At 48.0% G+C, this 12,453-nt stretch overlaps 1 protein-coding gene across 3 annotated transcripts in view; it reads left to right on the forward strand.

Moving 5' to 3' along the window:
- Positions 1–4,742: 4,742 nt before the first annotated feature.
- FAM49A (family with sequence similarity 49 member A) overlaps positions 4,743–12,453 on the forward strand; it is a 102,492-nt gene continuing 94,781 nt past the window's right edge. The window contains exon 1 of one of the 3 annotated variants that reach the window (XM_027556026.1): positions 4,743–4,831. The gene's annotated coding sequence lies outside the window, so the exon portion shown is untranslated. Of the gene's footprint in view, positions 4,832–5,035; positions 5,131–12,453 lie in introns of those variants that run through there. The other 2 variants (XM_027556029.1, XM_027556028.1) reach the window with 2 other exon arrangements.

A 12,453-nucleotide genomic window follows, 5' to 3' on the forward strand; every position in this document is an offset into this window, starting at 1 on the left:
CTGTGTTAGACAAGCTTCACTCAATCATGAGTTACAGTGCTGTTGACTGTGAGTTCAATGTTAATGCATCAACAGTATATATTAAATCAGTATTTTTGAGCAGATTTTGGGCTCCAAAACCACGGCATATGGTGACTGCAGCCATGAAATTAAAAGATGTGTCTTGGAAGGAAAGCTATGACAACCCTAGACAGAGTATTAAAAGGCAGAGACATCACTTTGCTGACAAAGGTCTGTCTAGTCAAAGCTATGGTTTTTCCAGTAGTCATGTATGGATGTGAGAGTTGGACCATAAAGAAGGCTGAACATCAAACAATTGATGCTTTCAAATCCTGATACTGGATAAGACTCTTGAGAGTTCATTGGACCATAAGGAGATTGAAACAGTCAATCCTAAAGGAAACCAACCCTGAATATTCATTGGAAAGACTAATGCTGAAGCGGAAGCTCCAATACTTTGGCCATCAATACGAAGAGCCAACTCATTGGAAAAGACCCTGAAGCTGGGAAAGATTCAAGGCAAAAGGAGAAGGAGGAGGCCTAGGATGAGATGGTTAGATAGCTTCACCAACTCAATGGACATGAATTTGAGCAAACTATGGGAGTGAAGGATGAAAATGTTATCACCAGAAGCTCACAGGAGCCTAATCTTGAATTTTTCCTAGGAGCAATGGTTCAATATTTGTTAGGTCAACGTTTGTGGTGATTTCATAGAACACAGTCACTGGGAACAACAAAAATCAACTACATATAAATTTATCAGATTCACACAACTTTTTGAGTGATATGATAAAGGTATGAATGCAATACTATGAAAGCCCACAAGAATGAACATTTGACTTGGCCCTGGAGAGTTGAAGGAAGCTTTTCAGATGGGTTGTTTTTGGACCAGGATGTTTAAAATGAATAGAAACTCAATAAATGGAGCAGGCTGGAAGGTCATTTAAGGGAGAGAACCATGTGCAAAGAAGGGGAGCCTGACACGCTGTGAATTAAAACATGATGATTTCGGCCATCTTAAGTCATAGGCTCCAATTCAGCCACAGGCAATGATTTTCAGCCATTACCAAGTTTCTGTACATAGTTTGGGCTGTGATTTTTCTTTTTTTTTTTTTCTACAACAAGGAAGTGTGCAGCGTGTCAGCTGTGAAAATTGGCTCAATATTCATAATCAAATCTATTACGCTCCCTCTGAAGCCAGGGCCATGTTTCCGTAGAAACACTCAGTTACATAAAAGAAGCCTGGCCTGTAATGGGCAAGAAACCCCACCACCCTTGGAAGCCATCATCGTCATACTAGAGGGAAGGAGCGATATAATTCCTGAGGAACTAAGTGAAGTGGGAGGGCAAAATAAAGATTTCTCCCTGTGAAGTAGTAGGCAGAGAGCGCTGCAGGGGTTCAGCCTCCATTCCAAGTTCTAATCTATGAATCAACGCACCAAACACCAAGTCTGAAATGAGCACCTACTGAATGCCCAGTTAGTCAACGCACTGGGAGGAAAAGCACACATACACACACAAAACTATTCTTTCTTTCACAGTTTCAGAGCTGACATCAGCTCTCCCATCTATCTGCTGGGATAAGTTTTATTATTCTAATTTTAGAGATGAGAAAACTGAAATTCCAAAGGATTAAGTAACATAGGTTCGTACAGCCAGTGAATGACAGAATCAGAATGTATGTTCAGCTTTGACTCCAAATAAAGTGAAGGTTTTCTCTGTGTCTCAGATAAGATCCTTGTCCTCAAGAAACTTGCATATGTGATGAAGCAAAGAGTGAGTGGATCAGATTGTCAACTTCACAGAAGTTTAGAAGAAAGAAGTGTGAGCCTATAGTTCACCATTGTCCTGAAGGCATTATTAGCCTTGGAACCAGTGGTGTTTGACAGCTGGAGATGGGGCAGTAAGTCGTTGGAGGTGTGTATATGTTTATACACACAATCAAAGGATCAGAGCAGAAATGTCTTTGGAAGCACCAAGGGGAGCTATGCTGAGAAGTGAAGTGAAGTGAAATTCGCTCAGTCCTGTCCAACTCTTAACGACCCCATGGACTTAGTCCATGGAATTCTTCAGGCCAGAATACTGGAGCAGGTAGCCTTTCCCTTCTCCAGGGGATCTTCCTGACCCAGGAATCAAACCAGGGTCTCCTGTGTTGCAGGCGGATTCTTTACCAACTGAGCTATGAGGGAAGCCCATGCTGAGAAGGGAAAATCTTATGTGTCCAGGGATTTAGAAGGAATGTTCCACCTGCCCTAGGATGAATCTCAGTGGATGTAGAGGAGCCCTGGGTGGGATCAGCTCTTGTTGCTTTGTCTCCACAGGGGATCACTTGTACCCATCACTTTCAACCTTATTGCTCGCTCAACAATATTATTGGAGACCAGTTTGTGCCAAGTATTGCTCTCAGCACTGGGGATGCTTCCGAGAATGTGTTTCCAAATGTCAGAGAGTAGAACTGGTCCACGGAGGGCAATGCAGAGCCCCTGGATGATGATGGCACTTCGCTCCTGGTCTTTCTCATCACTGTCTCCTTTTCTTCCTCCAAACTGCAGTCAGTCTCCTTATTTGAGGTTCCAGTCAAGGCTGCCCAGCCCATGGGAGTTCCCAGAATCAAGTGTAGCCTTCTCAGGTTGATTTTCAGGGTCTCCATTCTCAGCCACACTTTCTCCAGCCCCTGACATTGCAACCACACCAGACCTCTTTGTCCCTCTACCTGGAGGGACCTTATTTCCCTCTACCTTGACCTCATTTCCTGCCTCCTGAAGTCTAGTCATCCTTCAAGGTTCAGCTTAAAAGAATCTGAACCCAATTTTCCCCAATCACAATGAACTCCTTGTCCTGAGCCCACATGAAAATACGTGTTTTAGCCTATTTTCTCTTCTGCCTTGTCATAAACTGGGCTGGCAATCAGTCTGTCTACTTCTCAGGCCAGGGGCGTGTGTTATGTCACCATCATTTGGTTTAGCACAGTGCCTGGCCCTTTGTCAAAGCTCAAGGTATCTCTTTAAAAAAATACATACATGACAAGGATGTCCTTAAAATTAGAACAGTCTGGTTTAAATTTAATTTAATTAAGGTTCATTTTAGAAAATGTATATTTTGAAGAAAGACCACTGAAATTTCATCTCAACCTACCTGCCCCCTCACTGACAGCTTAATTTCACTGTAATCTTTATTATAGTAAACTCTAAACTTGTTATTAGTATTACTGACAAAGTTGAAAGACCATTTCATCCGATTATTGTGTCTTAGGAAACACATAATTATTAAATTCCACACTAATAATTAGAAACCCTATTATTTCACAATGGGCTAGGCAACACCACGCAGGTAGCCCTCAATTACTGAAACAGAAGCCCTCTTTAAGTGTGTGGAAGTGAAATTTCATACATCAAATAGTCTCTTCTCACCAACTTCAGCTGTGTTATTAGAGACAGACGAGTGTAAAGTAAGGAGTCCTCCCGTGGTCTGAAATGACGATGTCGCATGGGGTGAATGGTGTCTGTGGCTGGCTTGTCCTTGCCCTCCTCAGACCCTGACCAGGTTCACGGTGGATTGAATAAGTCAGAAACTTTGCTGTGTATATGTACAGGGGTGGAGCAAGAAGGATTTTCCAGTAGAGCCGCCCAAAGATAATACAGGTCTTTGCAGGGATTGACAACATGGTCTGGTTCAAGTACAGGCAACTTGACTGGCAAAAATAAAAAATGGAGACCTGTGCATTCTGATCCTAAGGTCCTCTACCAATAGGAAGACTATTTCATTCTAACTAGACTGTGCCTTCCTGGCCCCTGTCTGAATTCTTGCCAAAACTCAGAGCAGGAGCTCCCTCAAGAAGAAGAACTTGACCGAGGTCTCCTGAAGCTTTCTAACTCCAGAACCAGGACGGCCTGATGCGCCCAAACCACACATTCCTGGAGCAACTGCTGCAGCCCCCAGCACGTTCGCGGCCTGACCCCTTGTAGGGGTTTAATAAAGTTTCTCCGATGCTCTGGCTGATTGACTGGGAAAGGAAGCAGGAGAGGCCTGTGCCTGCAGGAGGGCCCCCCCAACAGGAGCTCTGACTCACAACCTGTTTGGCAACGAGCAGCCCTCTTTGGTTTCCTGAATCTCTCTCTCTTAATGGCAGATGTTTTAAAACAATGATCGTGACAATGACACTGTAATCCCCTACTTTCCCTTGCATCATAGGGTTTTTTCAAGTGTTTTTGCAGACTTGCTCTGAAGGGTAATAACATTTTTTGGACTAAGCATTTGCAAAGACTTTTGAGGGTCCCTTCAGATAAGGGCAGCCCCCAGGGCTGGGAATCTGTTAATAGTCCGTGCCGGGAGGGGCAGGGAGGAGAACTGGATTCAAAATCGAGGGTAATTTGGAAGGGGGTGGTTGAGGCTGGGATGGTCCGGCTGGGTGCATGGGCGCACATTTGGAAGTGCGGCTAGAGATTAATCAAAAGACCGGTCCCCCGTCCTTTTTCTTTTTAGAGAAATAGTTGGTATGGTGGAATTCCGTGTGTAGAAGTAGCAGGGGCAGATGCAGACTTCCCCTTGGAGGGCAAAGCCAGAGGCCAAGGCCGAAAAAAAGAGCAGGAATGACCGCGTGTGGAGGTGGTCAGCACTATGGGTCTGGGAAGGGAACCCGGCCGGATGACGGCGGGGGTGGGGCTCCCTGGGGGCCGGGGCGGGGCGGCCGCAGCGGGCGGGGCTGGGGGCGGGGCTGGGGCGGGGCTCGGGGCCGGCTCGCAGGCTGCGGCGGCCGCGGGAGAGGCGTCCACAGCGGCGGCGGCTGGGGCAGAGGCGGACGGGCGGCGGAGCAGGGCGGCGGCGACTCGGGGTGAGCGCGGTGCGGGCGCGGCGGGGTTCGCGGCCGGGGGCCTGCAGGGACGCGGACTCCGGAGGCGCCCGGAGAACCCTGCCATCCTTCCCCAGCTCCCGACGCAGCCTTCGGGGAAGGGCGGGCGGGAGGGCGAGCCGAGGACCCAGTTCTTTTACCACGTCTCCGGCGATCGCCGTCCAGATGTCCGGTTGGAGCCCTTTTGCCCTTCTGCGGAGCACAGCCTCGTGATTGTGCCCCGGATCATCTCTCTCGTCGCTCAACCGCTCAACATCTTTCCCCTTCAACCCCAGCGCCAGGTAGCTTGGGCTCCAAAGCCAATTCTTCCAGAAGACCCCCAACTCTGCTTCCCCGTTCCCACCACCAGAGACCCGGCTCCCCACCACTCCCTACCGCCCCCAGAGGCAGGGACGACCCCCGCTCCCTGGGGCCTGCACACCTGGACGTTTGTGCTGCCACCTGCCAGGGAGATTATTTGCCAGCCAGACGGCCCGCAGCTGTGCGGGGACCCAGACCGCCTTGCCATCACCCTCCCCCTCCCCCGCTTAGAATCCCAGTCTGAAGAAAGGGACTTCACCGGATCCTTAGCTTTGGGAACAATTTGACCCACTTCCCAAAAGACTGGTCCCAAGCCAGCCAGGCTGTTTGGTGGCAACACCTGTCGTGCCTGCCAGCCGAAGGACTGAAGAGCCTCTGTTATACCGGGCCAGAGGGTCCCTGCGTCCTTCTCCAGGCTCCCCTGATTTTGTGACCAGCGTTCCCAGAGACTGGGGCCACGAGCTTTTGTCATTTGCCGACCCCACCCCGCGTTCTCCAGAATTCCCCTTCCCTGTTGGGTCCAGGACTGATGGGCAACAGTACTGGCCCTGGCCTCTCCTCCCTTGCCCCTGTTTCCCCCTCCGCTCCCCCCAGGGAACCCAGGGCAGAGTCCTGGAGCCTGTATGCAGGGCCTTGATCTCCCTACCAGCCCTTTGGCCCTCCTTCCCTTCCCTGTTAGAAACTTTCCCCTTCTCTCCAGTCACCATCACTCTGGTCGGGCCCGGGGCCATCTGCACAGCGCCGTGTCCCCAGGGCACTGAAAGCTGGGCTGGGACCGTGGGCTGGGACGTGTGCTGGGCCAGTGTAAGGAGGGTGGCTGACAGCCAGGTCAGGCTGGGCATCTGGGCCTGAGTGTTGGTGCGGGGGGTGGGGACGGGCAAGGTTTAGGGTGGGCCATTGGCTTTCCCTGAGCACTGAAGGAGGTCCAAGAGCTTGCTTTGCTGTAGAGAGAGAAGGCAGAACAGGGGCTGTTTTTCCTGCGTGCTTCTGACTGTCTTGTGTTGCTATGGTGACAGTTTTGCCTCTCTTCCTTCTTCTGACTCTTCTGGGAGCTGGTTTTTATTGGTCTGTTGTCCTGTCTTTTATGGCTCTAATTTCTCCTTTCTATTTGCTCTGAAATAAACAGTCGTAAACCTGGCCCCCAGGCCGGGGGACTGGCAAAATCTCACCTCCTCCTGGCCCCCAGGCTCCAGTGAGGGGAGGGTAGAGGAGAGGGGTAGAGACAGACCTGGCCACACCATCTCCTGCCCCCAGCTCTGGGATGGGGGCTGTGGCATCACAGCCTGGGGCTCACAGTGGATAGCACCAGGGCCCCAGTGCTAATAATAGACCCAGGTGTGATGCAGAAGCCCGGGATATTATTTCCTTTCATCTTCAAGGCAGTTCTGTGGTGTAGGGTCCGTCTCCACCTTGGAGATGCCAAGACTAAGCTCAGAGTGAGCTATTTCCCTCAGGTCACTCTGCTTTCAGCACATAGTGGGCACTGAGCTTTTGTTGAATGGATGGAAAAGTGATGGAGCTGGTGGGCAAACACCCAGCTCACTCCCTGGCCACCCCACAGGCTTCCAGGTACTGGTCCCAGGAGAGGGATAACAGAGCTCCCTAAACCTTCGTGCTGGGAGACTCGAGTGGGAAGGGTGTTCCCTAGTTTCTCCGGTAGACCCCTCCAGAGGCCCCTGCCAGAGAGCTACCTGTAAGGTCCTTTGTGTACCCTTGACTCTTCAGGTTGGGGGAGCTGAAGTTGGGAGGAGAGTCAAGCCACTTGGGACTTCCTGTTTTTACTTAGCACCCAGAAGCATTCGGTTTGCTTTTACTCTCAGAGCCGGGTGAGTCGGGGACACGGAGAGCTCAGGAGATCTTCCCAAGCCAACCCTGGGCGAGGAGTTCAGAGCTGTCCAGGCCATGGGTCACCAACTGTCAGCTGTCAGTGACACACTCCCAGAGAAGCTGTTCCCCCCTTTTATTTTTCCCTTCACCACACACTCTTTTCTTCCCCACCCTGCCCCCCAACCCTTTACTTTGCGGGTGTTCTTGGCCTGTTAGTAATGAGCTGGAAAAGCGTCATGGTGGCAGGAAAAAAACAGGGAGTCAGCAGCCCATTGTCAAATTCCAGCCCTGGGGCAGTCACTCATGTGGACCTCAGTTTTAACCTTTAAAATGGGGTTGATAGCATCTCTCCTCCTGGCCACAGTTGGCTTGTTTTTGTAGCTGGAATGCAGTAGCTTACAGGGAGTACATTTTTTTGCAAAATTGAAAGCCTGGGGAGCCCATCATGTCCTCTTCCTGTTGGGAGGTCTCCATGTTAAAGACACCCCCAAACCACTGCTCAGAGATGAAGAATTGATTTAAGAATAATTAATCTGTGAAAGCTTAGGATCAGAGGCATTCTCCAGTCTGCAGGTCCAGACTTGATGCTGGATCAGTCTGTTTCTTTAGTTATGCACCTTCTGTTAACTGAGCATATACTCTGTACCAAATATAGTTTGGGGAACTGGGGATTTTAAAAAGTGAACACTATTTCTGTTTTCAAAGAATGTAGTCTGAGGGTAAAGACAGACGTGAAAGGAGAGCCTTGCAATCCGTAGGAGAGGTGGGTGATCAAGGAAAAGGTAGGGTGATGGGGACCCAGAAGTGGTGACTTGACTCGGCCCCCATGTTAGGGTGAATCATTCATCCTGTGCTTTGTGACTGAAACACAATTCTCTTGCCTCTGCCCACGTGGCAAGCCCTCGGTCCAGCCCTCCCAGCCAGAGGGGATGGTTGCTGAGCCCCTCATTCAGCTCTGTGAGCAGTGTCAGGTTTGTGGCAGGGGCCAGTCCTGCCTTCCTTCCTGGCTTTTGACTCATCCACTCACCGTAGCCTCTGGCTCCGAGTTCATCTTGGTCAAATCCTTTCACCAAGGCTGCAGGAATTACCTGCCAAGGCAGCATGGTGACTGGAAAGAAAGTGGACTTTTGGAGTCACTCATAAATTCAAACTCTCCTACTGCTGTGTCCTAGGGGTGGGCTCCTGGAAGAGCATCTGACCTCCCTGAGCCTTGGCTGTTGCACCTGTAAAATGGTAATAATGAGACTTGCCTTCTAGGAAGTGAATGATCTTATGCATTTATAGGGTCTGGCCTGGTGCCCACCTCACACTTGCTGTTATTTAGTTATATTGATTAGAAAGGAGTTCTCAGTTACTGGCCCTCTGGGTCCTTTTAGAGCCACGGTGGGGAGCTTTTTGATCTAATTCTGGCCTTCAGAGATTCATTATTGGGGAAAGTTAAAAATCACCCACACTCCTGTTCTAAGCACTGCTGGTTAATCTTTGAGTTCTCTCTCACCAGATAAACTATGCTGAGCAATGTGGTGTTTGATGTCCTCAAAAGGGAACAAATTTGAAACGGCAACAAACACCCTGGGTTTAAGAAACGTGTCACTATGAGAATACTTTGATGTAGTTCCACTGTTTCTTTTTGGTGTCAAGTTCCAAAAAAAAAAAAAAAAAAATCATTGCCATTGAGGAGATTACTGCATATGTTTTCTTCTACAAGTTTTATGATTTTAGGTCTTACATTCAGTCTATTTTTTGAGTTACTTTTTGTGTGCAGTGTAAGATAGTGGTCCAGTTTGGTTCTTTTACACGTGGCTGTCGTTTTCCCAACACGATTTATTGAAGAGACTGTCCTCTCTCCATTGTATACCCTGGCTCTTCTGTCAGACAACACTTTGAAATGAGTGCTTCACATTTTTATTCTGGGCCTGTTTAGTTTCCTTTTATTTTCTTAAGTTACACTACCTATGGAAATACATTTTCTCAAATCATCACTGCAACTCTGTGATATTAGTATTTTTTGTGCCCTTTGGACAGTGAAGGAAATTGGCAAAGGTCTCTGGTGCAGAGTCCAGCAACTAGTAAGTGGCAGGGCCAGAATTTAAAACTGGGTCCTACTTGCTCTTCGTGCCAAAGTACACAGCACTGTCATCTCCTTGGCTGGTGTGTCAGTGACCTAAAATAATTGTGTTTGGAGCATGGGAGCAGATTTTAACAGGGGTGGGACCGGTCAGGACTGTAACTCAGACCCAGGCTCATAGTAAGTATTTAGAGACTTTATTGGGGTTTTGCTGTCATCACAGCATTATCAAGGTTTTTGGCAGTTGGCTGAGGTGTCATTCCTAGAAGTGGTGAAGAGGAGAGGAGTTTGGCATGTGCAAGTTCAGAGAAAATTTTGATGATGCTTGAAATAGCTTTCTTTGCCTAAGAGTGGGTTACCGGTTTGTCATTGACATAAATTGAACTGATTTTCGGACTGAACGTATGAATGGAAAGTATGACAGGCGCATCCCAGGGATAGGGGGACAGAAGCAAGAAGGTCAGAAAACCTGGTCAGCGGCCCAACAAATACAGGGGTGGTTGGGATTCAGTCTATTGGTATAACTCATGGCTGGGAGATGGAGGTAGGAAAGTGATTACAGAATGGCCCCCTCCTGGCATTTCTTTCCTGGGTGATTTAGAAATTGAATTTCTTTGGCCCAAGGACCCCATTGTTCTGAAAACGGTGCCATGTTTGCCGGCAACATGCTTCCTGGTCCAGCTTAACTCTGCTGACAGATCCGTTTCTATTTGCAATTATCTCAAAGCCTGAGTCTGGTGTCTGCTTGTTTAATGACTTCACTTTCTAATAAAAATTCTATGTGGCATAGATAATTAGATCTTTAAAATGAAACTGGGGAAATGGGATGCCCCCGAAGAGTTGAATTGCAGTTTTATGATGGATCAAGCGTAAAAAATGGGATCATTCACTCATTCACTTAGCAAATGTGTATGAGACTGGTTCTTGCCCGGTGCTCTGCTAGACAGAACACAAGGATCAGGATGGTTTTGCCGCTGCCCGCAGGTAGTGCTCACTCCAGGACAGGCAGGGGAGGAAACACACACCTGAGATGGAGCTTGGAGAATGTCATAAAGAAAAGCAGTGCAAGGGGGTGGGGAGTGGGGAAGTGTCATTGTTTCAACTCTTATTGCAACACAGTCCATTTTGCTCCCCATGGGTGTTGTCTGCAGTACACCTCTATCACACCTGACACTGCAGGGAGAAGAAGCCTGGAAGAGAAAAGTTAAAGCCTGGATGGTGAACGACTCAGCTCTATTCCTAGCTTCCTGCATTGGGGAGGAGGAGCGGTTCTCTGTAGGAGACTGCCCCCCGCCCCCGGCCCATAGCTACAGTTTCCGGCTTCCCAGGTGGCTCAGTGGTAAAGAACCCACCTGCCAATGCAGAAGCCACAGGAGATGTGGGTTCGATCCCTGGGTCAGGAAGATCCCCTGGAGAAGGAAATGGCAAACCACTCCAGTATTCTTGCCTGGAGAATCCCATGGTCGGAGGAGCCTGGCAGACTCAGGCTGCAGTCCTTGGGGTCTCAGAGAGTCAGACGCGACAGAGTGATTGTGCAGGTGGGCACACAGCCATAGTTTCAGTTACCCATTCTCAACCTCAGTCTGAAAATAGTAAATGGAAAATTCCAAAACTAAGCAATTCATAAATTTTATGTTGGGCACCATTCTGAGGAGTGTGATGAAATCTAGCACTTTCCGGCTCAGTCCTACCTGCAATGTGAATCATCCCTTTGTCCAACATATTCCTCCTATTAATCACTTAGTACCCATCTCAGTTATCGGATAGACTCTGGTGGTATCACATTACTGTTGTTCAAGAAAGTCTTATTTTACTTAATAATGGAACTAATGTGCAAGAGTAGCGATGCTGGCAATTTGGATGGGCCAAAAAAGGAAATTGTAAAGTGTTTCCTTTCAGTGAAAAGGTGAAAATTCTCAACTTAATAAAGAAAGAAAAAAAAAAATCTTTGCTGAGGTTGATAAGATCTAGAGTAAGAAATTCATGCTAGTTTTGCTGTCACACCTCAAACTGCAAAAGTCACAGCTACATGAAGAGTGTTTAGTTAAGATGGAAAAGGCATTGAATCTGTACAATAAGGTACTTTCATCAGAGAGAGGCCACATTTCCATAACTTTTATTACATCAGATTGTTATAATGGATCTGCTTTTTTATTAGTCATTGGTGTTCATCCCTGACTGTGACCAATTTATAAACTTTATCATTGGCACATGTGTATCGGAAAAATCATGGTATATATAGCGTTCAGTACTATTTGTGGTTTCCACTGGCAGGCTTGGAACAGATGGATCCCCTGAGGATAAAGGAGACTCTCCACTGTACTTTCTGTTGGTAAAACAAGAAGGCTTATTTGGTGACTTAGAAGGGAGCTTCCACATCTAGCCGATGATTTGAGCTTCTGTCCCAAAGTGATAGGTGAAAAAGCAAAGCCTGGCAGCCTTAGTCAGCAAGGTTTCAAAAACAGAGCTGGAGTGGAAAGAACCCTGGGTGTTTTCAAAGAACACAGAAATCTTGCTCTCCTTCGTAGAAAGGGGGCCAAGTCTGATTGAACATCCTGATACATAGTTGAAGGTCAAGGCTGATGACAAAAGGGAGACACAGAAGGGCCCCAGGAGGTCAGTAGAGGTGGGAAGGACCCTTACCAGCTCACTCCCACGTTCCAGAGTGTCCACCAACTGGAACGTGGAGGGTTGACCTCCACATTGTGACCACATTGAATGTGGTCTGTCCTCCATATTCCAGTCAGTAGAGGATGCTTTGGTTCCTGCAGAATGCTCTCTGTTTTAAGTTAATAACCATTTTAAAATCATTTAGTCTGATGATTTCTGGATTTTGGAATGCATTAAAATGCATAATCGCTGTGGGACCTCAGAAACAGTGACAAGCACACAACTGCCTCAACACACCATCAAACTCTCTCATCCCCAGTGTCATCCAAACTCAGGATCTTCCAGTTGCAGTGATGAGGCCAAATCCCCTGCTTCTGGAGTAAAGAAGCAGAGAAGACCCACTCAGAGCTGCCTGGGCTTTGGCAAGTTATTCCATCTTTCTTGAGTCTCGTGTTTCCCCAGTAAAACACAGGCAGCAGCAGTACCTTCTGAATAATGAGCATTTAATATCCATTTTTTTAGAGGACTTCCCTGGTGGCTCAAATGGTAAGAATCTGCCTGCAATGCAGGAGACCTGAGTTCAATCTCTGAATTGGGAAGATCTCCTGGAGAAGGGAATGGCAACCCACTCCAGTATTCTTGCCTGGAGAAGCCCATGGACAGAAGATCCTGGTAGGCTGTGGTCCATGGGATCACAAAGAGCGACGGTCCATGGGGTCGCAGGACTGAATGACTGACACTTCCACAAAGAGCTTTAGAAGCAGATATACCCATTCTATGGATGGGAAAACTGAGGTCC

Source organism: Bos indicus x Bos taurus, chromosome 11 (assembly GCF_003369695.1).
Source record: "Bos indicus x Bos taurus breed Angus x Brahman F1 hybrid chromosome 11, Bos_hybrid_MaternalHap_v2.0, whole genome shotgun sequence".
Taxonomy (NCBI): domain Eukaryota; kingdom Metazoa; phylum Chordata; class Mammalia; order Artiodactyla; family Bovidae; genus Bos; species Bos indicus x Bos taurus.